The 27,824-nt window shown below is 40.7% G+C and overlaps 1 protein-coding gene across 8 annotated transcripts in view; it reads left to right on the forward strand.

Moving 5' to 3' along the window:
- NPAS3 (neuronal PAS domain protein 3) overlaps positions 1 to 27,824 on the forward strand; it is an 862,041-nt gene that overhangs the window by 531,542 nt on the left and 302,675 nt on the right. The window lies entirely within an intron of this gene.

A 27,824-nucleotide genomic window follows, 5' to 3' on the forward strand; every position in this document is an offset into this window, starting at 1 on the left:
GAGCTGCTACCAGGTCTGATGAATTTTGTGTGTTTAGCAAGTTGCTTGTGGGGAAAACAGGGACTCCTATGAATGATCTTGGATAGCCCTGTGATCTCATGAACTAAGACTCAGATAGTGATACAGAATTGTCAAATGTTTGAAAATGGGATACTGGCAAATGGAAAATACAGTTCTTGTGTTCCCATCTTGTTTTGATATCCTGGTTTCTGTGCTGAGGTCCAGGATTGAAAATTCTTCACCCTGAGCCTTCATCTCATGACCTTCAATTCACCTTGAACTCTTTGACCCCCATCACATTAAAGTCTCTCCTTTCAGGGAGTTCTTCAGATACAGTGACTTCATCGGTGGTCCTAGGTATCAGGGAGGGTAGAACCGTCATGGCTATGCAGCTTTCCTAATTATTGTCAGTTCTGGCCAAAGAATACTGGCTTCTATTTGACATAACTAATATCACTATGTCAACATAAGGCAAAGGAAAATTAACATGCAATTAAAGTGTACTGTTACTATAAACCGATGCTCTTTAATATTTCTTTGTGCTGAAGTCCTAGTTTCGGCTAATTTTGTTACGCCAACTAAGGTCAGCAAATGCACGTTCATCCACGTCTCTACAAATGGCCCAATTTCATTCCTTTTAATGGCTGAGTAATATTCCATTGTGTATATGTACCACATCTTCTTTAACCATTCATCTGTTGACGGACATTTAGGTTGCTTCCATGTCCTGGCTAAATCAGAAAGAGAAAAACAAATATTGTGTATTAACGCATATATGTGGAATCTAGAAAAATGGTACAGATGAACCTATTTGCAAAGCAGAAATAGAGACACAGACGTAGAGAACAAACGTATGGATACCAAGGGGGGAAAGTGGGGTGGGATGAATTAGGAGACTGGGATTGACATGTATACACTACCGTGTATGGAATAGATATCTAGTGAGAGCCTGCGGTATAGCACGGGAACCTCTACTCAGTGCTCTGTGGTGACCTAGATGGGAGGGAAATCCAGAAGGGAGGGGGTATATGTATACATATGGCTGGTTCACTTCGCTGTACAGCAGAAACTAGCACAACGTTGTGAAGCAACTATACCCCATATATTTAAAAACAAACACTCTTTGATACTGCACGTTGATAATGCACGTTCATAAAGGGTATGCCTTTCTTTTTCAGCGTTAAATGCATGCACGTTGCCTGAGCTTATGTTTAAAGCTCGCTCTGGCAAGGGTAATACATATATGTTTACCACATATCTATCTGTCTACCTATTATTATTGAATATGTCATATAGCATATATTTAGGTATTATTAATATAGCATCAGTACTGCCATTACTAATTAGCCTCTACCAGCAGAACGTGGACTAGCATTGCCCCCAAACTGGGAGACTCCCAGCTGGGATCAAAGGCACGCTCCCCTAGGTGCTCGTTCAGGCCACCTCTTTACCCATCCGTCACTATGTCACGTCATTAATGCTAATGTTATCGATGACAATAAAATAAAACAAGCTGCTCCCAAAGGAATTCCTACTTGTGTGCTGTTAAGAAGGGCTCGAAAGCCATGCTTTTAAAGTGCAGCTCACGGCCCCTAGAGGTTGCAGCGAAGTTCTTATAGGAGTTGGCAGCGTCAAAAGAACACTGAAACTCTAGGGGCACTTTTCCTCGGTCAATCCCTCCATCTTAGCAAGAGCCAATCAATATTTCTTGATCTCCAGTTTTGTGCAAAACTCTGCTTGTGCTTAACCCTTCTGGCAATCCCCTTCTTTGCCAGTTCCCTCTTTCTGGGACAAAAAGAATGTGTTCTTGCTTTTAACAGGATGGAACTTCGGAACACATTTATTTTCTTCGATTCATAAATAATGGCTGGGGTTTGAAGGTTTCTATCACATATATGTATCTGTAGTATGGGAAAGACATTTCCAACATTATCAAAATTATATTTGTTTCTAAGTAAATGGAATTGTTTTCCCTTTTTTCTCTGGAGGCTGGAGTTGGCACTCTTCCCAAATGTAACCTTTTGGATAATAAATTCCTTTTGAAAAGAAGCATGAAACCCTTTTGACGTTATAAATAGTACATGTAGTAGAAGGGAGAGGATCATAGGTAATTGCAACACAAAGCCTGAGAGAAGTCCATGGGATAAAGTAGATCTTATTTTAACTCAACAGTCAGTCACATGTCTTGTGTTTATATTAGAAGATATATTTTAATAAGCATTGCCAGTTTTTCTGTGTTTTGGCCTCTAATACAGCCTGAGTGATTCACTGATGTACAGGTAAACATTTACAACTACAGCTCAACAAGAAATTCAGTGAGGGTTCAGTGATCTGCTGCTATCACAGGCCTTCAGGCAATCTTCTATAAGGCAAACGATAGTCTAGGATTAGCTCTGAAAAAGCAAAAGAGTTTGCTGTTCCATGGAATTCCTTTAGGACTCCCAAGGCAGTTCATTCATTCTCCATTCTTCCTTCTCTCTCTTTCATATTCTCTCTCGTTCCATCTCTCCACATCCCTCTCACCCTCCCTCCTGCTTTCATTCCGCGCCCTCCCTCCCTCTCAGCTGTCCCTGTGCACATCCAAATACACAGCTGAAAAACTTCACTTCTGAGGGTGGCCTGTTGTCTTCCCCACCGTGAGACCCTCTTTCCCCCAAGTTTCGTGCTCTGTTTTGGCAGACATTGTAAAACCCTGAAGGCATAAACCTCACCGTGTCAATGTGGCGGTGAGGCCCAACACATCAGTAAATGTCACAGAGGTGTCAGCCCTTTACCTCATAACTGCAGTTCATTTCTCTGCATTGACAGTGATGCTTATACCGGGCAAGGATTAGAATGGGCATATTTCCAGATCTTAATTACATCAGGCATAGCGATGAGCAACAGCGTTTTTCTTTGGGGGAGAGGAGGGGAGGAGGGAAAAAGGGGAGCGTTATGCTGAATTTGGCCATCTAGAGCCTCATGTGTCCCCGTTTATCAAGAGATAATAGGATTAAGCTAAGCTATGGGACTTCTCTGGCTTAATGCTGCCTTCAGCAGGGGTCTAATAAGGATAGATATAATTGGGTAAATGGCGAATAAGAATGAAAAAGTACAGAGCATAAGCACAATGCTTAGGAATAAATAATGACAAATTGGATTTTGCCCAGTCTCTGCAGACTTGGTTAAAAGCTGGCATCCCACACTGAACTCTGAGGGATGACATCTGTCTTTCTTCTTGCCTAACTCGTCTCCGTTCATTGCAAATGTCAGAAAGTATCCTCTCACGTCCAGCTGGGGGTCTATCAGTACTGCTCATTTGAAATCAAGTCGGAACTGTTAAGGAACATTCAAAGAGGGTTAAAGAAACAGAGTAAATTAAGTGCCTAAAAACAAATGTGACACAAATTAGAGTTTGTTTCTTTGACCCTTATCCATTTACGGAATTTATCCCATTAACAGCTGGAAATGTATTTTCACTTTCTTCACCTCTCTAAGAGGAAAGCAAACATATAACATAGCCCCAAAGGAGTAATTAATTAGATCATTTACTGACTTGGATTTGAATAGTTTATTTAAATACAATTCTGTTATTTATTTATTTTACAACATCGTGCAGGGGGTTGAAACTCCTGTTCTAATTTGCACTTAGCAAGGATCTCTGAAAAAATATCACAGTGAAGGAAATGAAGAGCCGGTGATCAAAGGGCCACACTCAGAAATGCATAAAAGAATTTCACCAGGATGAGTGTTTCACTGATTAAAAAATAAGGGACAGGTTGAATTGGGGGCGGGGGAGATAACAAAACTGCCTGTTTAGTTGGTATTCCCATGGGCATATTTTAACAAATATAATGAGTTCATTGATAAGATGCTGTATAAAAAGCTAAAGAAAGAAATAGTAAAAATAAAGGATGCCAGTGTAGGTAAGAAAGGTGTAATGAATATGCAGGTTATCACATCAAAATGAAGACTGCTTTTGAAAACAGTGGAAAATTCATGAACTCAGAAGCAAGTCAAAAAAAAAAAGATAACATGCAACCTCTCAACTGGTAAAAGTTATAAATTTGTCCCACAGAAATAAAAGGTCCTTCAAGTATACTTTCAAAAGCTAGAAATGAAAGTAGAAAATTAGTTCACCAAAGATGAATATTGAGTCTACTCTGAAATTAAGTAGGGTCTTTTTTTTTAAATAATATGATATTAGGATATATATTCATATTCAATATCTTTGGATAAATAAATGGCCCTATAAATGCTTGTGCATACCATATAAATGTCTTCATTCCATGAACTTTTAGGGAAATCCCTGACTAAACAGCCATATATATGCCTTTATTCCTCCAGCCTATGGGGTTAGAATAACTGTGGTTACTGTAAGTGCAGAACTCAGAAAAATTTCTCCCCAGCACTGTCATCCCATAGAGAGTTTATGGAGATATTGAGATGGCATTTCATAAAGGGAGTGGATAAGAGATATACTCCGAAATTTTCTTGAGCAAAAGAACCACCAAAGGCAGCTGACCTCTCCCACAACACGTGGAGAAACTAGTGGTTGAACTGGGACCTGGTTTTGCATTAGGTTCTGCAGGCTAGATCAGTGTGGTTCCAGCACAGCACACGAAATGCCCTCAACACAGCAGACGCTTAACCTAATGGTGAGCGATGAGGGATCATGGCTCAGGTAATAAACAGTCGTGTCCTAGGGGCATAAGCATCTTCTCCAGTAGAAAGGTGACCACGAAACTATGAAACTGCTGAAGGGAGCTGGTGGTCTCCTCCCAGGCTTCCCTGTCACCAGGCCACTGCGTGAACCAGGCACCTCTCTTGAATGGCTTTCCCCTTCGTCAAAATTTGCCCCTCTTCTCCATCAAAAGTCAGCTGACTTCCTCTTGGGTGGTGACAGCTTTCTAGATTATTTCCATCAGAAATACCCCTTTCCTCCCCCCACCACTAGTTAGCACTTAAAAAAGGCTTTATGTTTCTGTAGCTTTATGCATTTTTTTGAATTCTACTAGGTAATCCCACGGTGTGTGTTTATTCAACAAACATTTATGAAATGCTCACCGTATGCCGGGACCTGTTTCTAAGCACTGGGAATACTCAGTGAACACAACAGACAGAAAGTTCTTTCTTCCTGGAACTTATATTTTGAGAAGGGATGTTAGACATTAACTAAAATAAATAAGGGGACCATACGGTATGTTGGAAGGGAATGCATTCTATGAAGAAAAATAAAGCAAGGAAGATCCGGATGGGGGTTCTCATGGGTGACACGGGTGTAGCTGTGAATAGTGAGGGACGAGTGGGAACTGAGTGAGCTGCTGACAAGCACTCTAGTCCCAGAGACTAGATGGTATGTGGCCCACAGTTAGCATCACTGAATATTTGGTGAATAAATGGTAATCCATAATATGTATTTGTCTGGTCCTTTCTCTGCCTCAGGACCATTACCTCATGAAAGGGGGAAGGTACTGATTCCATTCTTACTTTGCATAGTGCGTTTTACAGAACTTGACTGACACGAAGCACTGGGTAATGGCCAAATGCCTGACCTAAAGATAAAAATAACCAGCAAGGATGGGTAGAATAACCACACAGGCAGAGTGGTTCCTCACACAGACGCATTTGTAAAAAGTAATTCCATACATTTGTGAACGTGTGTGGGGAGATGGCTAATACTTAGAGGGATTTGGATTTCAAAGGAATCACCCAGATCACTTTCAAGCTCTCCCTGGGTCAAAATACCTGGTCAGTCAACCATCGTTAGTGGAAGGTACATCGTTGATAAAACAGTTTTTAGACTGATTAAAGGATCCTCATTCCAAAGATCTTTCCTGAACTGCCAGCCTGGCGTGTGCCTATGATTGAGAGAAATAAATGCAGTGCAGGGACTGTTAAACTGTAGAGCAGGACACACATTAAAGCAAGAAGTGTTGTGACTGCACTGGACCTTCCTGGACTTCATTTCATTGTTGTCCTAATGCAGCACAGAGGGAGGAAACCCAGTTCATCTGGAGCTTGAGTCAAAGGAAGGAACTGTTTACCATAAGGATGAAAACTCCTGCTTTCAGTACAGAGAACTGATTGCTTTACAGGGTTAGTAAGTAGCACTTTTGGAGAGGTAAATAGGTATAAATGCGCAACCAGAAAATAAAATCGAAAGGCTCACCCCAGCTCTCTCACGTAGAGACAGGCTTTTTCTTGCTGGGTTAGTGATAAGAATTTCTTATGGATTCCTCATGTGCTTAGCCTCATCTGTGTGTAAAATTCTGCAGCATTCCAAATTATCACCAAGAATCCATCTTCCTGAAGATGAGACACCAGGAGCAATGAGATTGGCGAAACAGGAGATGTTTTGAACGAAATGCATAGTTTAATCACATTCTACTTTCAGAAAACTACTTCATTTAAGTCGGTGCTTGCCTGGGGTAATAATTTATGCTCCACACTTGAGTAATCACCAGGAAGATTGCTCGGAACCCATCCCATCACAAACATAGCCACCAATATTCATGGCCTAAAGTAAACTTCTGAAAACTTGGGATCTACATGATCTCAGCAAAATGCAGACCTCTGGATTTGTTGCCCACACCCCCCTTCAGATAGAATAAGTTCACTTCTCATGCTTTATGTTAACATTTGGAAGTGGTTTGTCTTCTTTTCCCATAATGAACACAATTTAAAAGGTAGTGCTTTTGAACATTTAGAATGCTCGATTTTCTAAGTATAGTTTGGCTCATGAAAATTGAAACCTACAAACGGACAACAAAAATCACTTATCTCTAAATTTGAATTATTTTTACAAAATCTCCTCAGTCTTGGCTCTCTCCATGCTAGAATTCATCCAAATGCATAAAACACACGTGGATTTGTGTTTGTTTTCAGCTCTGTTCTTTCAGCCCTAGGGAGGGTCACCACATATGGGTGTTCAGGTTGTGTACTGAACAAGGGTGCCACATCCAAGGAATCACAGTGTATGAGTACTGGTGGCAGCCTGTGTGCCCCATGTGCTAATTGTGTATATGAGCAAGGGTGAGCCTGAGTGCGGCGGGTATACTCGTGTCGGCCGCCAGAGCAGATGCCTCGTTTGGACTCTGGAAAGCAACGGCAGGCAGAGCAGCCAGGCCTCACGGTATGGTTGTCCAAGTTGCCTAACACAGAATAATGCAAACATCTTTCACTTAAGAAAGGAACATGTTTTTCTCATTCTCACAAAGGTATATATGGACTGGCTGCTGCTCTGGTACAGGTCACGTGCAAGTCACGGAGAGAAATAGAAAGTTTAATGGCTGCCCCTTGTGAATAACATTTTCCCATTGTCCCCAGATTCCTGCTTTAGATACTGTCCCTCCCTCCCAGTGTCGTCAGCTTTCTCTTGATTTTTCCTCAGCTAATCTCAACCCCAAGTAGACCTTCCTTTCTTAGCTACCACTAAGATTTACAGAACAGACTGTGTTACTGAATGACCACTGAATCTGACAGTGTTTCATCAAACAACTAGTCAAACCACTTATTTAACCAGAGGCAGCTCTGGACTAACAGAAAGGAGCTTGAATTTGGCTGTGATGCTAGGCTATGATTCACTAAACCTTGCTGAGCTGCCCTGCTTGTGCTGTAATATGAAGGGAAAATAATTGTCTCCCAGGTTTTCAGTTCTGAAAGTCTCAAGTAGTCTTGCTTGACTAGGGGTTGAAGTTGGCTAGTCGGCTCGGTCGGAGTACATTCTAGCAACCCATATGCTTTTGTCCCAGCATCCTCAGAAGCCCAACAGAGTTTTGACAGATGTGGCCCCTCCTCTGACAGGCCTCTAGATTCCCATTTTTACAGTATAATTTTTCTTCACCTAACCTTTAAACTTGCAAGGTTTTAGTTACCTCATCAATCCAGACCAAACTCAGTAGACGTTTCACTAAAAAAAATAGAGACAAAGAATATCACTTTCCTGTTACTGTTCAGCAATTTTCCAAGCCGCCTTGGCCTCCTATTGGGAGACTTCATGCTTGGTTTGTTTATGCTCTCAGATGAATCCGCAGTGTGTTTTGAGGTGTTTATTCCAGTGGTTAAATTTGAAGAGGTGAAGAAAAGTCAAACTCTCCCCAATATTGCCTAGGAGGAGTCTAAAATAATTGGTACACAATGAAAAATGTCTTACGTCTGAGGAAGAGAAGGTTCCATTTGTTCATAATAGCTGAGTTCTCCAGAATTCTGGGCCAGAGAAACTAAAGGATAAATTTACTTTTCCTCCAAGTGTAAGGGTGCTGTTGTTTTTCCTAGCATGCATAGCATATATACTTTGCAATATGACTGCCCACTTAAATTTTTGTTTCATATTTCTTCATTCCCTTAACCAAACCCCAGACATAATAGTTAAAATTAGTGGATCACCTTTCTGAAATTAAACATTTTAATTATGATTATTTGATAAGCATTTCAGACATATTTGCTCATATATCACATAAAATCAGAAATAAGTGTGTATATCAATAGCAGTTTAATCCCAAATGGAGGCTTTATTTAAACCATCGAGGACTTGATTACAGAAGCTTCGAGATTAGAAATGAGATTTATGACTGGCTAGAGGGAAATATCTAAATATCTTTGCTAGAGCAAATTATAGTCATTTTTTAAAAGACTTCAAATATGAGTGAACTGAGAATTTCATCTAAGGTACCCTGTTGCTGAATTATGCTTTTTCGTGTCGTCCCCTCCACAGCTATTTAGAAAACAGCTTGACCAGAAGCAAGGAACATCTCTTTTGCGTTTTACAGCTAGCAAAGTAAGCCTTTTGTGGAAATACCAGTGCTAAGTAATTTTCTATTTGAAATTCCATATAAAACTGGGGGTAGACTTTTTGCAATGTACCAAGTAAGTTTAGTTTCTAAATATCTTTTGTCTCTAAAACAATGCTCATGATTTAACCATAGTGTATTGAATAATACTTCCTGATATAGTTGGACTTGTCTTTCACATTTAAGGGTCTACGTGATCCGGTTCCCACTAACCCTCTCATGGAATTTTCCACAAATCAGGGCTTTGTCCTCAAACCGCCTAGCTTGCTCCTAACTCAGGGTCTTTTAGTACTTGATGTTTCTATTTCCTGGAATTCCTTCTTCCAAAAAGCTATACATCTGGCTCCCTTATTTTATGCAAGTCTCCGTTCAAATATCATACCATCAAAGATCTTTCCCAATCACCCCAAAACAAAGGAGCACCCCCTAGCCCCAGCATTTCCTATCACCATTTTTCTGCTGTTTTTCATAGCATTTATTGGCATGTGATACATAATTATTTGAATTTTGATGTTGTTTATTGTTCATCTCTCCGCATCTCTCTCCCTCCAGCTAGAGCTGAGAGGTACCTGTTTTTTTTTTTTGTATTGTTGTTTTTCCTGTATCTGAAAGCATATATTTTTTGAATGAATGAGTTTAATTCAACAAATATTTATTAAGCAATCACTATATGTAAGGCGCTGTTAGGTGATACAAGGGTTATGAAGCTGAGTGTCAGGTTGCCTAGGAGAAAGAACAATAATTCATATACAGAGGAAAATAAGGAAAATACCATAAGAAGGGTCCAAGCAAAGTGCCATGTGCGTCAGAAAAGAGAGAACTTGGATCTAGTTGAGGTTGCCAAACAGGCTAATGGAAGAAGGTAACATTCCCAGAGGGACCATGAGAACGTTGGCAGCGGAAGCTTTTGTTGGCTGAGGTAACAAAGGAGGATGTTTCAGGGATGAAGAAATTTGAACCCAAACAGAGAGATAGGATGGTTGTTTGTGTCTGGGAAGTAATGTTTGAGCAAGGCCTGGGCTCATGTATAGAGGACAGGATTAGAGAGACAGATGAAAGAGAGATCGGGAACCCATTGCGCAGCACCCTTAGGTCCGCTCGGAATCTGTGAAATTATGAGGCAGTTGAGGGGGGGAGGCCATGAAGAGTTCTGAGGAGTAACATGATAAAGGCTTGGCTTCAGGAAAATTAACTGCTGCGCTGTAAGCCCTGGATCAGAAGAGCCCAATTGGGAGTCTGCTGCTATTCCTTAGACCAGAGAGGCTGTGACCTGGAAGGGAGGAGGTGGAAGTAATTGCAAGGACTTGACCATGAAAAGTAAGGGAGAGGAGGGAGTGAAGCAGAAATGGATGGCTCTAAGCTTGCGTGATTGGGAGAGTTGTGTTGCCATGATTACTTCCCTGTAAGTAGGATAATACGGTAAAGAGGAAGACCTGATTGGCGGAATGAAATGATAAGCTATGTAGGGCATTAAGATTAAGATATCACCGGGTGGGGGCTTCCCTGGTGGCGCAGTGGTTGAGAGTCCGCCTGTCGATGCAGGGGACACGGGTTCATGCCCCGGTCCGGGAAGATCCCACGTGCCGCGGAGCGGCTGGGCCCGTGAGCCATGGCCGCTGAGTCTGTGCATCCGGAGCCTGTGCTCCGCAACGGGAGAGGCCACAACAGTGAGAGGCCCGCATACCGCAAAAAAAAAGATATCGCCAGGTGGGAGGGAGATGCAAGAGGGAGGGGATATGGGAATATATGTATATGTATAGCTGATTCACTTTGTTATACAGCAGAAACTGGCACACATTGTAAAGCAATTATACTCCAATAAAGATGCTAAAAGAAAAGATATGCTAAAAAAAAAAAATGAGAGAAGGTTCTGGAGTCATCCTGGCTATAATTTGAGCTAGTTATGCTGCCTTTCAAAAAAAAAAACAAAACGATATCACCAGGGCATCCAAGCAGTTGAGGCTACCAAGGCATTTTGAGATGTGAGACAGGTCCTGAAGAGAGAGGTGGGACACAGAGAAAGGGACTCAGACGTCAAATGTATGGAGACCGGTGAGGTGGCCTGTGGCTGATACAGCCGAAAACGAGGACGCAGGAGAAAAGCAAGTAGACCCCAGTAGGGAGGAATGTGTGGAGCAAGGGAGAGAAGAGCTCCAGGGAGGAGACTGGGGTGGGTGGGCCAGGGTGACAGAATCCCAGACAACGTGGTGTACAGAAAGCGCTGGACGGTACAGAGGTTCAGTACTGCGAAAAAGATGAAAGGCAAGAAAAGCATTCCTGATATTATAAGTTTAATTTTATTGGTCACCGCTTGCAGAGCAGTGGTTATCTACAATGGTAGAACGATTAGGGAGAAAATGGCCTAAAGCAAGTGAAAATACAAAATGCAGGTCATTTTTTCAAGAAATGTCATTCTCCAAGGAAAGAGGAAAATAAGATGGCGCCAGAATGGTATAAAGATATTTTTGAATAGAGGAGAGAAGTATATCTATTACTAGATGCAGAAGAATCATCAATCTGGTACAAAAAGCCCTTCCATTTGATTTTGCCAACAACCCTGGGAAGGTGGTGGGACTAGGATTGTATCTGCCTTTGACAGATGAGAACTGTGCATGGTCACTCATTCATTCATTCATTCATTCAGCATGCCATGTCCAATGTCACTACATACCCAGCACCATGTTACATGCTGTGGATTCAATGATAAATCAGATGCATACTATCTCTGCCCTCACTGGTCTTACGTTCTAGGAGAGGCAGATAACACACACACACACACACACACACACACACACACACACGCCTCAAACTCATAAACCGTGTCAGTGCTGTGAAGGTAATAAGGGGCTGAGATCAGAGACTGAAAAGGGAAACCTTCTTTAGATCAGGTGTCACTTCTCTGGAAAAGTGACATTTACATGGAGAACTGAAGGGCAGGAAGACTCTGGGGTAGGGAAAGTGAATTGCAAGAGAGAAAACAGTGTAAATAATAGCCTTAAGTGAAGAGATACTAGAAGTTTTAGGAAAGTAAAGGGAAATAAGCCTGACTCTAGTTTAATAAAAAAGCTAGAGGGTAGCACAAGATAAATTTGGAGAAAGAAACCAATCACTTGGCCTTACTGGGCAGGTAAGTCTTTGGATTTTATGTTAAGTATAATAGAAAGCCATGAAAGTGTTTTTAAACAGGGTAGTGACATCCAATTTATATTTTAAGAAGACCATTCTTTTGTCTGCTTAAGAACAGGCTGCGGAAAGGAAAAGAGAGAAGGGAGTGTAATGAGAAGAGTTAGGAGGCTCCAGCAGGCATCACTGAGAGGGAGTGGTAAGCTGGCCTAGGGCAGTGGAGATGGTGAAAAGTGAAATGGCTCAAGATATGCTTTACAAGTAGAATTAACACAAATTATTGGTCATTTACATACTAGGGAGGGTAAGGAAAGAGGTGAGGTTGACTCCTAAGGTTGAATTACTGGCCAAACTGTGGGTCCACTTACTATGTGTGAGAGGAGGGGAAAGAGGGAGCTATGCAGTACACAATTCCAAAGGGCCATCCGGCAGCCACTTCGGAAGATAGCTTGGCGACTTCTTACAAAACCAAACATACTTTCACTGTACCATCCAGCCATCATGCTCCTTGGTATTTACGCAATGAGCTGAAAACTATGTCCACACAAAAACTTGCCCACAGATGTTTATAGCAACTTTATTTATAGTTGACAAAACTTGGAAGCAACTAAGATGTCCTTTAGTAGATGAATGGATAAATAAACAATGGTACATCCAGACAATGGAATATTATTCGGCACTAAAAAGAAATGAGCTATAAAGCCATGAAAAGACATGAAGCTATCTTAAATGCATTTTATTAAGTGAAAGAAGCCAATCTGAAAAGGCTACATGCTATATGATTCCAACTATATGACATTCTGGAGAAAGCAAAACTATAGAGACAGTAAAATAATTGGTGGTTGCTAGGGGTTAGCGGAGAGGAAGGGATGAATAGTTGGAGCACAGCAGATTTTTACGGCAGTGGAAACACTCTGTACAATACTGTAATGGTGGATACGTGTCATTATACATTTGTCCAGACTTACAGCAAATACAACACCAAGAGTGAACCCTAATGTAAACTATGGACTTTTGGTGATTATGATGTGTCAATGTAGTTCATCAATTATAGCAAATATACCAACCACTCTGGTGAGGGATATTGACAATGGCAGGGTGGGGGTGGGGGCGGGGGCGGGGACTATGTACGTATAGGGGCAGAAAGTATATGGGAAATCCCTGTGCCTTCCTGCCTTCCTCTCAATTTTGCTGTGAACCTTAAATTGCTCTAAAAATAAAGTCTATTAAAAAAAAAAAAGACCCAATGGGGGAATTCTCTGGTGGTCCACTGGTTAGGACTTCGCTTTCACGGCAGAAGGCACAGGTTCCGGGGAAATAAGATCTCACAAGCCACGCAGCGCAGCCAAAAGAAAAGACCCATTGGGATGTAAGTTTGTGAGGACTTGAGACATCCAAATGGAGAAAGGCAGTCAGAAAGACAGTGAGACGTTTCAGTCTAGAGATCGGAGGAGTAGTGTGGTCTGAGGCTGGGTTGCCATGGACTTTAATGCTAGAGGCCACAGAGAGAGGAAGCTGGGCAGGACCTGAGAGGGAACTGCATTAGGAGGAAAATCACCACAAGGATGACAATACAGATCTCTTGACTCCTTATTCAGGATTCCTTACTCTAAATCCTACCCAGTACTTGCTTCATTACGCAAATATACTTAGGAACCAAATTGTATGACTGGATCTTTTTTTTTAATTTATTTAATTTATTTTTTTATACAGCAGGTTCTTACTATCCATTTTATACATATTAGGGTATATATGTCATATTAGTGTATATATGTATTACTGGATCTTAACCTGTGCTCAGGATTCCTGCTGGCACCCACTTGAGCTTAGATTGGCAGCTTCCATTGTATAGTTTGGAATATTAATGGATCGTAGCCTATTGGAAATCACCAACCAAGTGACTACTGCACAGATTGTCATTCTCTCTCTCTCCTGTCTCTCTCGTCATACCCTCTCTTCCCCCATCCCATCTTACACAGCCTCAGAGTCTCTATTTCCATTCACATACATCATAGAAGTGACATGAAAATGCTATATGAGTGCCTTCAGATTAATCTGAGAGGGAGGCGGTTTGGTTCCCAGCAAGTTCCCAAAATCTGCTTTGGAGACCTAGGCAGCCCAAAATGAACAAATAATCAAGTAAAAGATACTACTTCTGTTGGAATACATTAAAAAATATATAGCTAACATTTTCCTGGATGGATTCATCATATTCCTAGAACTGGCTCAGGTCTTTGGGGTTTTACTAAATAGGAATGTTTGTCCCACAGATGGGCTGTGTGTTCCCTTTTATGCCAGTAAATTGGACGTCACCTGGGCTGGAAAGCCAAGTGGAGAGGTTCCCTGTCGTCTTGCTGGCACAGTTGTCGGTGTGCATGGAGCTGGCAGAGCTGGCAGAATGCGCTTTAGTTTTCGTTTACATTCTCACCATTGGGACTATATGTGTTGAAGAAGCACTTTCCATATTGAGGCTCCGTATGAAAGTGTAAAACACCAGCATGTGCAGGAAGTGTGAATATGGGCAGTGATTTTGCTGTTCTTTTTTAAAGATGCTCATGTTACAAAGCAGGCAAGCTAAAAATTGCACCCATTCTGCCTGATTGCTATAGCAGTAAACCCTTAATCTGCTTTGAAGGTGACAGTGAAACTGTAAAATGTAACTTTGAATACCCTTGTGATATTTAGTGTCAGTGAGGGTTTTGTCTTGTTTCCCTTTCATAGGTATCTGATGTGCATTAAAGAATTGGACCAGGATTAAATTTTATTTGTTTAATTTACAGTGGAATTGAATTTAAATGAATTGACAGGCTGAATACAAATAATGTACACGTGATTTCTACTCTTTTGGACTGACTATTTTATAGGACTTTTGTTTCCATGACATCAGACTTCATACTAACACACAGCAGACTGTAACTACAGTACAAAATATAGGAATATGCCTATAACAGAAGGAATTTTGACAGAATCCCGAGACTGAGATTGATTTCGCTGAAAGCAGAAACTGTGTCGATACAGAAAATATTATATGTTTTATTAAAAAAACAGCAAAAACTTATTCAATAAAAATCATACATTCCGTTAATGGAGAAAGAAAATATATACGCAAAAGCCATGCTCCTAAAATGTAACATCTACTCCCCACTTTGAAAGAATGCACACTTGTATTTTAATACTTAACAAACATGATTAGTGATTACTCAAATTGTGCTTTAATAAATCATTTTATAACTCCTTATTAATATTTTCTTTTAGCTGAAACACAGTATTTTGTGCTACATCTTGGCAGATATGAATGCTGCTGTTTCAAGAGCAAGATGAGTAACCTCCAGAACATATTATAAATTGGCTGGCCTCGGAATAGTGGGAGATGATTAGATTGTCGAGTTTCCTGCTGAGTGGTACATGCTTGTTTTGTAATACTGTTTTATAAGTCAGAGATTCAAACAGAACATGTAGGTCCAATTCAATACCTCAGCATTGTTGATCTGCTTTTTATTGATTTTTCATCTGCTCAAATCGAGAGTTCTTGGTAGGTTTCAGGAATGTTGTAGCCAAAGGTTGCAGCGGAGGAGTTTTAATTAGAAATGCATTCTTTTCACTGAAATCTTGTGAGCGTTTTATTGCTTTGGGGTTTGGCTTTACCATATTTACGAAGTTAAGATCTTTTCCATTAAGGAAAAAAGTTGCCTTTGTGCAAGGCCAAGTCAGACTCATAAGGGCTTATGGATTTTGTGTCTGAGCATCACTGAAGATGGTGGTGTAGCTTGTATACATTTGTTTCATGGACAGGTAAACAATCTCATATTAAATATGGAGACATGTTGCCTATAAATTTTGAACCCATTGTTTGCCTGATCAATTTTTCATAGCTTTTCTGTTCTATATTACTAAATAATTACCTTATGACACTTGGAGAGAAAATTGCTAAACATTTTCATGCCATTTGAATTTACCATCTAAAACCCAGTTATATTTCCTTTTTTTCCTTCCTTATCATTGACTCTGTTAATTTTTCTTCAGGATCCATTGAACAGTGTACAGTGACATTGTAAGTGGGTTGTACTTCCTCACATCAGTGCCTTTAATGCCATTCATTAATCTAGAACCCTGAGCTTTTACAGAGACAGATAGTCCACATTACATGGAGTTTTGGGGAAGGGTGACAGCTTACTTACAGCTTCTGCAAGCAGACCTCATTGGCTGTCATGTCATTTTTTTTTTTTTAACAAGATGTTGGGGATAGGAGTTTATTAATTAATTTATTTATTGTTGCGTCTTCGTTTCTGTGCGAGGGCTTTCTCTAGTTGTGGCAAGCGGGGGCCACTCTTCATCATGGTGCGCGGGCCTCTCACTATCGCGGCCTCTCTTGTTGTGGAGCACAGGCTCCAGACGCGCAGGCTCAGTAGCTGTGGCTCACGGGCCTAGTTGCTCCGCGGCATGTGGGATCCTCCCAGACCAGGGCTCGAACCCGTGTCCCCTGCATTAGCAGGCAGATTCTCAACCACTGCACCACCAGGGAAGCCCCTGTCATGTCGTTTTTAATACTGATACAATGGAAGGGCAGGCATGTGAACTTGGAGCCTTAGAAGGCGGGAAGAGAGGCACAGTGGCACACGTGCAAACCGTACACCGTCATTCCATCAGCCTGCACTGTGCTGGAACAAATCGAGTCTTTTTATACTTGTTTACCTCCCTGTTTGCTTTCTGCACCTGGTGGAGAATGAATTCATGTCCAGGTGCAAGCTCCCCTCTAGAGAGCCTCAGATGCTGCTGCCGGTAGCACCACGAGACCTGGCAACCCTAGAGCATTCTTATTCTGGGATACCAGTTAGAGCTGCCCCAAAGTGCTGAACTACCAGTCCACAGAGCATTCGTGTAGCTCATCTGCAGAGCCTGCAGCTCCTTGTCTGTTCTACTTTTCTATCTTTTAGCCTCAGCACAGATTTCTCAACCTTGCCATGATTTCAAGTATAAGACACAATCAACTCTACGAGCAAAATATTTGGGGACCTGGTGAAAAGTTATTATGAACAAATCTTCCAAAATTTACGTGAAAATTAATACATGTTGGACATCTTGAAAGTCAGTCCTCTTGCCGCGTTTATTGTAAGAGATGAATATGTAAAGTTGCTTTTTGCTTGTTGCCTAGTGAAGGATATAGGGAAGAGACAGACTCAGCATTGTATTAGGGGTTAAGGGTAGAGCCAAGGTGTCCAGATCTAAGACTAGGCAGTGCAAGCCCTTCATGAGACAAGACTGTACAAGGTCTCCAGACGGTGTTGTCTGATGGAATTTTCTGGATGATGGAGATGTTCTATTTTGTACAGTCTAAGATGATAGGCACTAGCCATGCGTGGTTATGGAGCACTAGGAATACGGCCAGTGCAACTGAGGCACTGATTTTTAAATTTTCTTTAATTGTAATTAATTTAAATAGCCTAATGTGACTACTGTGTTGGTGCAGCTGTAACATCATAATCGCAAAATTTTTAAAACTTCTTCAAATAAATATCCCAAGTCATTCTGGTTCACCTTCGGAGGACAATCATGATAAACACATTTTTATTAGTAGGAGCAATAATACTTTATTCTTTACTATAATGCCTTATTCTTCTTAAGCCCCTAAGCATTGCTTGTGGGAGTAAACAGCTGAGCATATTAATTTATAAGACAAAAGAGACAAAAGCACTGTCAGTATTTACATACTACCGTATCTGGCTGAAAATGTTTGTGTGTGTGTGTGTGTGTGTGTGTGTGTGTGTGTGTTTCATTATCTCTGCTGAGATGTGCATATATCCAAATACGTGGTATGTGTAAACCAAACAGCCCAGCTGTTGACCAAAATATTTTTTACCCAGCTTTACTGAAATTATTTAAGCCATGTGCTGTCACTTGCCAGAACTACTGGAAATGGGTCAACTTGGCTGAAATTTGAGATTTTCTTGCGGTTATGTCAAGAAGGTCCTCTAAGCAAAGTGCTATGCAAACATTCCAAGATGTTCACAGGCGGGGTGATAATCACACTCACTTAGGGATCTATGCTGCCTTCGATACAGACATGTAACCCCATTAACATTAATATGACTGGGGCTTCACTGGTGGCACAATGGTTGAGAGTCCACCTGCCGATGCAGGGGACACGGGTTCGTGCCCCGGTCCGGGAAGATCCCACATGCCGCGGAGCGGCTGGGCCGGTGAGCCATGGCCGCTGAGCCTGCGCGTCCGGAGCCTGTGCTCCGCAACGGGAGAGGCCACAACAGTGAGAGGCCCGCGTACCGCAAAAAAATACAAACAAAAAAAAAAACAAACATTAATAGGACTCGCTCTCACATATCGATGGAGAGTAAATCCCTAATTAGTAGTGAGAACTGTTATCACCCCCACTGTGATAATACCTTTCAAAGATTTTAATGTTGCTGTGATAATAGGTGCATCTTTAAATTTTTTTTTTAAACAATGTAAAAGTTGGCACACAATCAACCATGAGATTTATATACCTGTGACTGTCACAGGTAAAATGTTTTTACTGATAAGAGCAGGTAGAGGAAGAGTTTCTTCATTTTCTTTACTTAGGGGAACGTGAATGTTTCTCTCACGCAAAGAGGAGAGTGGCTGATTCTTTTTTCTACCCAGCATGTCTATTCGAAAGACTTGTAGGAGATTTCAGAGAAGGACTCATGTGAAAGCGGTGGCCTTTCATCCCTGTTAGAATGTAATATGTAAATGGGATATTCATTGGACATGCTTTGGCTCTTCCTGGTAATGGAAGGGACACGGATTGAAGCAGGGAGCTTCCTGTCCACAGCAACGTGTTATTGATGAGCTGGCATTTGCCCTGTGGCCCTCCCAGAGGATTGCTTACATCTATTACTCACACACATCGATTGGTTAATTTGATAATTCTATCACCAATCGCCTGGTGTCTGACCTTTCGCCATGGCAATGATGGCAGGCTCTTCATTTTTACATTGCAGACCAGTTAGATTGACCTTTTTGAGGAGAATGTCAAGGTATCCCTTGATCTTAACCTGTCACTATATTCGTTAGAACCACACTGTCCCTTAACCTTGATTTATGGTGTTTCAGCACTCAGGATATGAATTTTGTTTGTTTTAAAAATCCGTCCTAAGATATGTTGATCTGAGGAGAGGAGCTGTGCAGTGAAAGTTACATCCTTACCGTCTGAGCGCTGCGCTCAGAAATCATCAGAGACTCTGTTTTTCTTTCATTTGACGAGTCAGTTTACACATCCCAGGAAACTTCTCATAATCATTTTGGTGGCAAATTGAAATGCAAGCCCTGTTTTCTGAACTTGCTTTCTTCTCCCCCTCACAAATCGATGAAACTGGTAAAAACCCCTTTAAATGCCTTCTGAAAATCAGGGGAGGGTATTATGGTAATGTTCTGTTTGCACTCGGAGTTTTTCATTCTTCTCCTCAACCTCCTAACTTATACTCTTGCCAGAGGGAAGGAATTGTCTTGTCTATGAGCTGTTCCTTGGGGAGTAATACAAGGGCCTCACTCTGTGTCTCTGAAGCCGTAGATTTGCTCTTCAGTTCAACTACAGGCAGAATGAAATGGGACTTTCTCACCGCTCTTTCCGTGTGCGTTGTACACGCACATATCGTGTATATGCAGACACAAGTCCCTCATTCAGCCGTGCTCCGTGTTACCTCAGCCTGCTGTGAGAGGCAAGCAGAGAGATGGTATATAATTAAGGCTCTGTCATTATCTAGCTAAAAATAGAGGGAGGAGCTAGCCCCTTTGCTTCCCTGTGACTAAAAACCAGCCAAACCAATTTCACTAAAATTTAGTAAAATAAAAACTGTGCTCCCAGGATGAGACGTTGCATGCCAAATTTGAGCCTGAAGCGAATTTAAATGGCTGAGTTATAAACCTTTCATAAAGGATGTTTTGTCACTCACTCAAGATAAAAAGGCTCCTTTTTTGAAAAGGAAATTATCTAGGCACATAGTCTTTAGCGGGGATTGTTGCCATTTATTTAAAGAAAACACAATTTTAAATGACTGGGTTTTTGAGGACTGAAAGCAGCAACTGTGTCTGAGCAGTAATTATGTTTCATAATTTTGTTTAGCAAGTATTACATATTATATGAATAGCATCATAGTAAAAATGATTAGCATTCATACTATGCAAAATTCTGCATATTAAGAGCTCCACAGTAGTGTCCTACATACAATACATTGTAATGGCTCCAAATTACATTGTGTCAGGCAGAGCCCTCTGTTCCTATGCACACCTCCACCCGGAGCCGAGCTCGGGGCCAGAGCTAACAACAGGCCTCCACTTGACACTAAGCGCCAGGAGAATGGGCACTTCCAAAACAGCCTTAGAGAAACTTCTAAAATTGAAGCAAGGGTTTCATGAATGACGTTTATTTATTTTCATTATTCTGCAAGCCTAGAGAAATACCTGGTCCTGCTATGCCCATCCGTCAATGTGCGTGCGGCGTTGGGGTATGAAATGAAAGCGTAGCCCACGTGTTCCATACAGACCCCTTGGCATGATGGAGCTTGTTGATTGGATGTTTCTGCCTTAGGTCTTGTGTTTGGAGCCTCAGGGTCTCAAAACAGTTTTGCAACTTGGGGATCAGGCTGTGAAGCTAGGCTAATGATGTTTCACCTGAGGAGACCCATAGACGTTGGTAATGGGATTGGGGTCACACCTGTGTACCTGCAGGGACCCTAACTCTGAGGGAGACTTGGACTGAGAGATGCAAAGTTCCAAGGGTTACAAACATGCTTATGCAATAAAAGCTATTTTTATCACTACTACTGTTGTTTAAAAACATGGGTGTGCACTTTTATTTTCATAGTTTGTTTTTGGCAGTAAGCAACATTCCTTATGAAGTCAAAAATTAATACGATATATATCATATATATGGATATACCATGTATATGTGGATAGATAGATATAGATAGATGGATATATAGTTGAAAGAGGCAGCTGTAATGAGTGAAAGAAATTGTGTAATCACACAGAAAAACATTTCTTTAAGAACATTAACCCTGTAGGAAAAGCTCCCACATACTGAAAACTTACCAAGAAATTTAACTCCCCGAAAAATATTACCAAAAGGAGCATTGTGTCCAGGTGTGATTCCTTTCCAGAATCTGACCCCAGAGACTTCTAAGACTCTTTTGGTTTGATTCTGTAAAGGGGTCCCCAGGAAAAATAGAAAACGAAATTTGAAAGCTGTTAGTACACTAACTTTCTTTTATAAATGCCTTCCAAATCCTGGAGGGTGAAGTTCAAGCTTTAACTGGTTTTCAAAACAAAGAGGGAGAGCATAAAACTAGTCTAGACTGGTATTTTCCCACAGCACTTAAAGTTGTAGCTTCATCATCCCACCCCAACCAACTGGAGGAAGAGCCGAGTAGTCTGAGATCACTCATGAGCAACAGTATAGCTTAAGGTCTGGTAAATCTTTAGGGACCCGGTGCCTGCCTGCCACAAGGAGTTATGTCAGCACATTTTTTTTAACTCAGAGTGCCTCTTGATGAGTTTAAATCTGGCCCTTACCCATGAGGCAGGAGTTTTAACCAATTAAAATAGAGACCACAACTACTGAGACCCGTGCTCCTAGAGCCCTTGCTCCGCAGCAAGAGAAGCCACCGCAATGAGAAGCCCGCGCACCGCAACGAAGAGTAGCCCCCGCTCGCCGCAGCTAGAGAAAACCTGCGTACGGCAACGAAGACCCAGCGCAGACAAAAATAAATTTTAAAAAATTCATATGGAATCTCAAGAGACCCTAAATAGCCAAAACAACCTTGAAATTGAAGAACAAATTTGGAGGACTCACACTTCCTGATTTCAAAACTTACCATAAAGCTACAGTAATCAAATGTGTAGTTCTGGCATAAAGACACATATAGACCAATGGAATAGAATAGAGTGCCCCAAAATAACTCTCACATGTAAGTCAAGTGGATTTTGACAGGAATGCGAAGATCATTCAATGCAGAAAGACTTCACGCCAGCCACTAAGACTAGAGTCCCGGCAATGCCTATGTGCTACTTTTCCTAAGACACTGACAAATTGGACACAATAAATTTCCTGCTTTTCTCCCTTAAAAAAAAAAAAAGAGAGAGACCTTTTAATCTGTTATTGATAATGCACGTCTGTCCAATATTAGTAACGATATTTGAGGGCCAAACGGTATCCCACATGCTCAAACATGCTGATCCTTCTGCTGTCTAATGCTTGCTTTCTCATTGCTCTTCATTTCCCACTACTTCCAACAGTTTATCTCTGGCAGCCTTCTCACAGCAAGGCACTGAAAGAAGAATGCCTGTTCTGTGTTTCTTTTTCTCCTTTGCCCATCTCCAGTCTCTGTTCTGCTTCTGTCTTGCAGAGTCTGAACATAAAAGAAGAAAGGAATCGAGGGTTCACCACGTTTCTCTTACATTTTCCCCATTGTTGCTGCCCTCTCTCCCTGAATTCTTGTGAAACAGTAGCTTCAGGGTCATAGTACCACATACAAGACAAAAACAAAAAAGGTCAAAAGTCTTCATGATTATTCTGCAAAGGAAGGGAGTTTGAGGAAGGCAGCTAACAATTCGGTGCCCAGCAATCACTGAGCCATACATAACCAATCAAATCCACAGAGTCTGAGTTGGCTCTTTTCTTTCGAAATGTAATTCCATGTAAGGGAGGATTATTTTTAAAATCTAGGAAGTGGGTGGAAGGAAAGGCTTTTAAGAATCCCAAGTACTGGCATTTTTAGTTTGAAGTTTGAGCATCTCTACACATAAAGCTACGTGAATTTCTCCCTGGGGTATCTTTCAAAGTAGGTTTCTGTGCTCTGAGAAGAAGATGCAGGGATCAAGAAAGACCCTTAGCTTGGTTTTCCACCTCTAATCAGTACAGCCAAACCATTCGGAAGCCAAACCGGGTGCAGCTTTCACTTAACATGAAGGTGACCCAAACTATCAGAGACAGCGGAAAGGTTTAGTCTTTGGGGCATTTTCTCTGAGTCAAAGTTGTTGTTTTTATTTCCATCAAGAAAAGAGTTACCAGAGTAGAATACACCCTGATTCACAGGAACACTATGGAAACTTCCTTAGGTATGATTCTTATCTGACGTGGCTGTTTGTTACACCAGCTTTTTTCAATTCCTTATAAGGTGTAACTTTTGGAGACAAAACCATGTGGGACAGGGTAATCACAGCAGAATTTGTCGTTGATGTTGTTTGTAAAGTATGATCTCCAAGTACATTTAAGTGCTAATCTAAACTAGATTTAAATGTAAGCCATGCAAAGGAAAAGGCTAACAGGCCAATGTAAGAGCTAGTGGGCTATCACAGGCCACTCAGCCCCCAAAATATTAAACACACAAATGAAAATGGTTTGAATTATTTCATAAGATTAGAACATGTTTCCCTGCAAACAGGAATAATTTCGAAGATGAACATTTTAGATTATGTATAGTTTTTTAAATATTTATACTTAAAATGCTGTCTGATTTACATCAAGAGAAATTATTTTTGTGATTCTAATATTTAGTGTTAGTTAATAGAAGATATCAATATATAATTTTATATCTCCTTAAAAATAGATTCTTACAGAAATAATGTAAATTAAAGGATCTATGTTAAACATACCCCATATGCCCGCCCCCTCTATTAGGGGCTATTTTAATGAAGATCTTCTTTACATGGAAAAACAGAAAGTAAAGCAGAGTGAATCTGAAGACTAAAGTTAACAATAAAAGGAACAACAGCCCTCATTACAGTGGCAGACTGAAAGGTCAGCAGCTCTGGTAATATGTACTTTGCATAATATGTAAATAACTTGATTTATTGTCTGTGAGGGGCAATAGTATTAAAGGTGAAGTTGAAATCCAAGCCTGTTGTTCTCCTTAAAATGTAGCCTTTTCTTAAAAAGTAATCACACGTCCTACTACATCACTGCCCTTTGCAGCAACAGCAAGAAAAGAACATTTTGCACCCTCCCCGTCACACACACTCTCCTGTTTCCTCCCATCACGATTTTTGAATAGGATCTTTCAGATTTGTATTCCTTGTTTCATATCAGTCTCCTCTCTGGAATCCACGTTCCTTTAGCCTCAGAAAACAGCTCCCAGGTCTAGACTTGCAGTTTCATGACTAGGCTGTTAAGAGTCCTGAGCCATCGCTGAGCCTCGGGTGCAGACGTAGCCCGCAGCAGAGGTGCGCTCTCTCTCTTCAGACCTCCTTCAAGGTATCTGCGTGTGGATTTTTCATTTCTCTGTTGGACTTCCCTGTGCTAGGCGTCCCAGTCTCTAGAATGTGTATGTCACAAATCAAGGAGGTAACCGTACTGGGAACTTTCTCTGGAGCACGTTTATATATTAAATAATAAGTGAATCATTATTCCAGGAAAGGACCAAGTGAGTAAACCCTCTAATGAGCTGCAGTATCATTTCATCTAATTCATCCAACTGCTCCCAATCTAAAAATTAATTTCAAGTCATGAGGGTACTATAAGAAAATAAAATATTATTTATAGGTTCCCAAATCTATAATAGCGTTAAAAATTATCTTTGCACTTATTCTAATATACAACAAGTAGAATAGACTAAAAAGTCTATTAAATAAAAGGTAACTGGCAGCTCGGGGTAGTGGGAATACTGGAGTGATACTCCTCAAAAGACTCCTCAAAAGCATCTCTTTTTTTTTTCTTTTTATCTATCTAACTCGAATTTAAATGCACGTTCTCCTTTTGTTCTTTTCCTTTTTTTTTTTTTTTGGTAATGTTTTATCTTTCTTCTCTCCTTTTCTTCCTTGCCTTTCTCAGTGGAGAAGGTTCTTTAGCTTCTGTTAGCTCCCTGGCGCTCACATCTATGTTTCTAATCATCACCTTCATTGCTGTTAAGACAAGGCCGGGCTCCTGTCTTGCCTCCGTGACGGAGAGCTCTGTTCTGACCTGACTCCGGCCCCTGCTCAACATAGCTCCGTTCACTTCTGAAGTAGTCTTATTTCATCTTTGGTTTTGAATGTTTTCTTTCTCTGCCCAAAATAAAATGATTGCAAAGCCAAATTCTGTCCTTGTTTTCCAGAGAACTCCCTAAAAATAGGCCCCTTCCCTCCTCCGTATCCCTGCTACCAAGTAAATAGTTTTGTCTCCCTTTCTGAACATTGTCTTCCGTGACCCCTCCCTCTACTGGCGATACCATCTCCAAACCTCTTTCCTTAAATCTTCATAATATCATAGGGTAAATCCTTTTTCTCTTAGCTTCCTTCTTTTTTTCTTTCGATCCTTTCCTAAAAACTTACTGTGAGCAGTCCCACACATGCCCCCGCCAATAAAATCGTCTTGTGCTTCTTACCCATTTGTCTTCTGTACTATAGGCTGAACCACCAATTTGGGGTCTTGGTTGAAGTAAGAACATTTTATCCGTGAATTATGGAAACTTCCAGGGGACATGAAAGGGTCTGAAGTAAGAACATTTTATCCGGGAATTATGGAAACTTCCAGGGGTCATGAAAGTGTCTAACACACTCCAAATTTAGCTACTCACAAGGCAGCTACATTGCTTATACCCTTTGTCACCATCTTCTTTTTCATGAGCTGTGATTCAAGCAATCACTTCACCAGGTAATATGCAGTAAGCTCTCTCAAGATTCATTTTTTGTAAACCTTCCACAGTTACCAGAATATAACCAGGAATACACATAAAATGATGGCAGAAAAAAAAATTAATGCAAAAACCAGATGTTTCTCCTGTCCCCTTAAAGAGATAATTAAGGCATTGACTGGGCTATATAACAACATCAACAGTTACCCCAATACCTACTAATGCACACTATGTGATACTATCATATCAGCCACAAATATCGTAAATGGCTTTAGTTTCCGTGCCAGTTAAGCCACTTACTAACTCAGATATAATATACTTATTCTTGCAATGATGATAATAATGTTCACACCATAGAACTGTTTAAGGGATTAAATATATGGAAAACATATGTAGTTACTCAATAAATGATCAAAAAAGGAAAATAACAGGACCCTAATTAGTAAGATAGAACAGTATCTTTGGATTCCATGCCTCTGATGTGTTGAATGTAACCCATTGACACAGAGCTTCCACAGGCCATGTCGTGCTATTTCTTACTTCTTTGCATAAGGGGACATGGCAATGTCCTTATATATAACTGAACTTAATTAAAAATGTGATTCTTGAAAAAAAATGCATGTTCCAAAGAGCCTGATGGGAAATGTGATTTGACACGTGGGAAAAATATGACCCCTGCCAGAGAAGATGAATCGAAGGGAAAGCTGAAAGAGGGAATCACTCTCAATTGAATCTCTTTCCTATCCTGCTTTGTTCATCCTTTTTCTTTACCTTCCATTTTCTCCCTTTAGAGGGAGAATTTATGTTCATGTACAAGTAAACATTCATGACTCAATAAGAAAGGACTAATTTCTCTGCTATAAGCTGGTTGGTAGAAAGGATACCTAAACATTTTTGCATAAGGTCCCATGCACAACAATCTTGTTTAGATGTTATGTTATCCAGATATTATTCCACGGTTGCAAAAATAAATCTCAGTCCAAAACTATAATTGCTGTTACCTGTACCACATAGGGTGTGAAACACTGCTTCCACACATTTCCATGCAGAAAATACGGAAAAGCTTGGTAGTGTGCTAGTACCTTGGATCGAATCTTTTTGGGGAGAGAGCTAAGAAGGCTACCATCTTGAGTTCCTCTGTGGACTGACTTATATGGCCAGGGCTTTTTTTTCTTATGTTGTGTGTTATTGTGCCTGGCAGGAGATTTTTATGTTGCATGTGCTTCGAAGACTTCACAACTACCATAGAATGTGTAATGCATTTTCAAAACTACCAACAATAAAAGCTGGCATGAGCTTTAAGAAATGTGATTCCCAAGACTTTTATATTTCTAATCATATGCAGAACAAACTGGTTTACTTAGCTTCCTTGGCATATGGGATGGAAATTCTCTAAGAGACCCTATGTAGCATTTTAAATTGGCTGTCCATTTTAAAGGGTAATAGCCCTTTTGCAGTAGAATTAAATGAATTAAATCGTTAGACTTGAGGATTCTAGGAATTCATGTATTTTTATATTGAGTTGCATCCTGAAGTGCTGATTTAAGCAAATATTTATTCCACGCCTACTATGAGTTGGCAACTTTTCTGGCCATCAGGGAAATAATGACAGCTCCTGCAGTAGTGGTGCTTACAGTCTTTGGGGGAGTTACTGACAAGTAAATGGGCAACAACAATTAGTATTACAATAGCAGAAGACCAGCGTGTCATGGTGTCCTTTGGGAAGAAACACTCAATAACCCAAACTTGGAAGGAACTGACAAATACAGGGGCAGTTTGGAATTAGGCAGAAATGGTGGTGGAAGAAGATGTTCCAAATGTTCCAAGTGAAGGAGAGAACATATGGAAAAACAAGCCAATAACTTGTTTCTCTCCAAAATAAAAAAAAAATATATATAAGACAAATATTTGCTTTCAATATAAATTTGGGAGTTTGGCAAGAATACCAAGTTACTATACACAAGCAGCAATTCAGGTATCGTCGTCAGAGCATTCTCAGTACTTTTGATAAAAAACTTATTAATAACAAATGCAAATTAGCCAGTAAATTATTGACTCTAGAGAATTAATGTATTTTAACATTTAAGACTATAACTTACAATTAAAATTGGTAGCTCAGTATAAATAGGATAGCCACGTAGTAGGTCCTAAATTGATGGTTGAATATTTAATGGGCAAAAGTGGAGAAAAGTTGTATACTCTCTATGAACAAAAACCAAGTTTCTTCATTCCAACTTTAGCAATTTCTGTTTTGTTTTGGGGTTTTTTTTTGCGGTACGCGGGCCTCTCACTGCTGTGGCCTCTCCCGTTGCGGAGCACAGGCTCCGGACGCGCAGGCCCAGCGGCC

The sequence above is a fragment of the Monodon monoceros genome, unplaced genomic scaffold (genome assembly GCF_005190385.1).
Source record: "Monodon monoceros isolate NGI ecotype Baffin Bay Population unplaced genomic scaffold, NGI_Narwhal_1 Super_Scaffold_21, whole genome shotgun sequence".
NCBI lineage: Eukaryota > Metazoa > Chordata > Mammalia > Artiodactyla > Monodontidae > Monodon > Monodon monoceros.